Source organism: Callorhinus ursinus, unplaced genomic scaffold (assembly GCF_003265705.2).
Source record: "Callorhinus ursinus isolate GAN/ISIS: 27379988/994484 unplaced genomic scaffold, GSC_fseal_2.0 scaffold4, whole genome shotgun sequence".
NCBI lineage: Eukaryota > Metazoa > Chordata > Mammalia > Carnivora > Otariidae > Callorhinus > Callorhinus ursinus.
In genome coordinates, this window is record NW_027397066.1 from 139,351,055 (window position 1) to 139,355,634 (window position 4,580).

Sequence of the window (4,580 nt, forward strand, 5' to 3'; positions counted from 1 at the left end):
ACAAAAACCATGCAGACATTCTGTCCTACAAGATTCTGTCCTAAAAAAACACAAAAAGCACAGACTTCTGATCGATAGTTCCCAAACTACTTTCAAATATAAAAAAATATGTCCAAAAGAAAAGAAATCTGTCAAAACCAGCAGATTTTTAAGAACTCATGATTCCCTCACCCACCTCTGTTCTGCAGAGGACAAACCTAACTTTGGCCTCAAATGTTGTCTCTCAACTGCAGTGTCTGATGAGGTCATTTTAAAAATACATTCAAAGGAAACTGAACCCTTAGGTGAAAGACCTCAGTAAGTCACTTCCACAAAATAGACATTAATGAAGAACTTGGGATGAGTTACAGTGGACAGATGTGAAATCTCATTCTCTGGGTGTTCTTAAAATTATAACATTCCTACATATATCTGGAGTCATTTAAATATTTGGCATTTGTGTAGTAAACACTGAAAGACAGAAAGACAAAAAGAGGGGGGTTACTTCCAACTAGATAATGCTATAATTTTCCCACAAAGGAGCTACTATTTCCTTTCTAAATACACAAGCTCTTCTTGTTTGAGTCTGAAACTGGAAGTTCCCTGGTTGAATTGTTAACACATTTGTCTTTAGTTAGGCTAGGTTTGATCCAGCTACTCTGAGGTCTATGTTTTGTTTTGTTTTTTTTTTCACTAAAATTGGCTTCAAATTGTATATTTATCACCTGGCTAGCAGATGCCAGGTAATTTCAGGCACATGGACCAAAGAGATTTTACTCTGAAGCTGGATATAGTTGGGTCAGATAGATATCCACATTACTACTTATTCCTTCATGAAATGAAATACACCTTATTTTTATTCCCGGAGTGGTATCCAAAAACTCACAAATGTATATAAGCATAAACTGGCTCTGCCATTCATTCTTGTTCTCTTCTAATCTGCATGGTAAAAGCATAAATTCAGTTATACCAATAGTTATGCCAAATTTCAAAAAATCAGAGCACACTTGCCAAATGTATTCCAGGTGCACAAAAGTATCTTAACAATTTTCAGTAAATCTCACAAGGTTTAACTCTAAAATAAATAATTGTCGAACAAGCTGTCTCTGGATTAGAGTATTAAGCCAATGTTTGGTCTCTGTTACAGGTGAAGAAGTTTGTGGAGGCTCATGGAGCTTCCATTCACCAGGCTGGAAATGGCATTCATTTTATTGGCTTTTGTTATCTTTTCCTTATTTACTCTGGCTTCCATCTACACTAACCCAGACGAGAGGAATGAAGGTAAGAAGAGAAAGCTCTTTGAGGCTAGTCTCTATTTCTTTTGCTTTCCAATCACCTTTTTGTATGGTTTGATTGGTTTGGTTTCTATTCTGTGTGTGAGGATGAGTTTGTTTTGGGGTGTGGTGTGTGCATGTGAGAAAAAAAGAGAGAGAGAGAATTTCTTATTAAGTAGCATAAAAAAACCTGTGGTACTTTACCACTATTAAAAGAGTTAAATGGAAAATGGAAATGGAAAAAATCATCACATGACTTCTGATCCCAGAATTTGGCAGATCTTATGCTTTGAACCTAATATACATATAATGTAAAACTAATATATATACTATAAAATTAGATATTTATATATTTATCTAATTTTAACTTTGGCCATCCTCCCATCCCTGCCCCAAATCAGAAATCTAAAATGCACAAAAAGCTCAATGTTTTAAAAAGTTTTTAAAGTTAATTTTTTTACAAGGCAAACATAAAGGAGTTTATGAGAAACAAATTCCAGTATAATATAGTATGGAGTGTGTGCACACATGTGCGTGTGCGTGTGTAGGTGTGTATTCAACTATCCATGAGAAGGAAAAGGATTCGAGTTTTTTCTAATGATTTCTTGTCAAAGCCCAAACATTTGAAAAATAGAAGTATTTTAAAAATTCAACACCGCATGTTTACCTATTGCCAATAATAACAATTGTTAGCAACAGAGTATATAATTTAAATGGTTGTGCTTAGTATTTCACTGTAGTTCAAGGCTCAATACAAAATTGATGGTAAATGGCCATTTTTAAGGCCAAAAATTTTACATATATATATATAATATGCCAAGGAAATTTACACATTTGTAGAGATTAAGATAAAATTCATAAAAAGAAAATGGTGTTTCCTACAATTGTGATACCTCTCCCTCAATTTTTTATTCTAAAAGAAGTTCTCTCAGTGAAACAAAATATTATTCTTTGTCTTGACATACAACACTGATAGAAGGAGAAAACAAAAGTCATAGTGAATAGACCGTCCAATTCATACTGACATGCAGATTAGGAAACAAAACTAGAGTCCATAAGTCTTTTCCTGCTCCACCCTTAAACCTAAGAGATGGAGCCCTCTGTTTTCAACCTCCTACTTGAGAGTGAAGTTTTCAACCTCTAATTTGCATCCAAATCACCTAGAGATTTTATGAAAAAGTATACTTTTATTCAGTAGGTCCGGGTGGGGGCCAGGTAATGACAACACTCCAGAAGATAAGTCAAGCCACTAAGGTACACATTCCTAGACCCTGGTTGTCTAGGTCATCTATGTGCAGCAGGTGAGGAGAGAGCTTGGGTATGTGGCTGGGCTGCCCACGTGCCTGCAAACAAGGCCCTCCATAGTACAGGACAGGGAGAGAAGAGACCACAGACTGCACTCTACTCTTGCCTCAGATCCTACAAGTGTCAGGAATGGGTGGGCTTATATTCAAGAAAATATATTTTTATATTTATATTTAGAAGATTCATTAGTCATTCCTTAAAAATCAAAGTATTTTAGTGTTACAAGATTCCTGCAACTCTTAATAGTTTATGAATCCACTATCTCATTTGTAATTTGCATTCTCAATTCTCTTTCTCTACGCCTTTTTATAAGGAAACAGTTAAGACAACTTGCTTTGTTAAAAGAAGGTGTAAAGTATGACAAAGCCCTTAGATATTTCAGGAAAATTTATTTGTTGAGAAACTGACCAATAACCCACGTTTCTGTTCTTGTTACCATAAGGAGTCTTCATGTAAAACTTTTCAAACACTGTCAATTCAACAATCTTCTCACTGGAAGGAAAGGTCTGGCTATTTTGGTCTCTAACTGAATTTACAGAGATTATCTACCTTTGACTGCTTAGAGGTATTTAGGAATGTTGCTTTCATTCTGGACCATAACGTATGTTTTAAATTGTAAACTGAAAACTTAAAATAGCTCTTACTTGTACATTGAATACAAAAAAGAACAGAATTTAATCACTGTAGAAAATCATGAGGCCCCAAAGAAATATTCTTGCTTGTTCAAGGAAGCTTCACCTAACGCCACCATGATCAAAAGTCCCCTGTGGACTTCAAAACCACACTAACATATTCTAGCATTATACACACATCAAAATTCGTCATCCCAAGACCATTACTGTTTTCCTTTGAGATTCATAAGTACCTACTTCACTGCTATATTGTCTTTAAAATAATAAAATAAAATATGTGTAGCTTCATGATTATAGAATTAATTCACAAGGTGCCTTTCCAAAGATATTTTAAGAATCCACTCAACCTGAAAAAAAAATTGTTCTCATTTTGATGACTTAAAAATTGAGAAAAATAAAAGTTACATCATAAGATTGGAATTTAGAATGAGATAGAGCTGTTTTTTCCCAGTCCAGGACACTGTTTACCAGACTATCGGGTCTCATTTTCAGCATAAAAAACAATGATGATTGGGCGCCTGGGTGGCTCAGTCATTAAGCGTCTGCCTTCGGCTCAGGTGATGATCCCAGAGTCCTGGTGGAGCCCCGCATCGGGCTCCCTGCTCTGCGGGAAGCCTGCTTCTCCCTTTCCCACACCCCCTGTTTGTGTTCCCTCTCTCCCTGTCTCCCTCTGTCAAATAAATAAATAAAATCGTTAAAAAAAACTTAAAAATAAAAAACAATGATGATGACAATGTTTACTAGGCGCTTTCCATGTAAAAGGCAGGATGCTAAGTGCTTTAAGGTGTATTATTTCCCTTAATCTTAAAACACCCTATGAGATAGGTAATAATAACCTCACTATTTTACAAGTGAGGACACTGACGTTTAAACGTTAATCTTAGATCACTCAGCTAATAAGAGACAGAGCCAAAGTGGAACTCTGTTTATAGGACTTGAAAACCTGTATCTGTAACCAGCATACTTCCTTTCCAGATTACCTTGAAAAAGATACTTGCTTTAAAAAAAAAAAAAAGAAGAAGAAGAGGGGTGCCTGGGTGGCTCAGTCGGTTAAGCAGCTGCCTTCGGCTCAGGTCATGATCCTGGGATCCTGGGATTGAGCCCCACGTCCGGCTCCCTGCTCAGGGGAGAGCCTGCTTCTCCCTCTCCCTCTGCCTGCCACTCTGCCTACTTGTGCTCTCTCTTTTGCTCTCTGTCAAATAAATAAATAAAACCTTAAAAAAAAAAAAAGAAGAAAGAAAGAAAAAAAATATAAGTATACCTCCCCTTATTTCTCCAAAGGAGTTTAATTGGCTAAAAATACATAACAAGATAAAACTACATTTCCAATAAGTAAAGAAGGGAACCTAGACAAAGAGAAAAGTAAGGGTGGGAAGCAGAAATGGGTGAG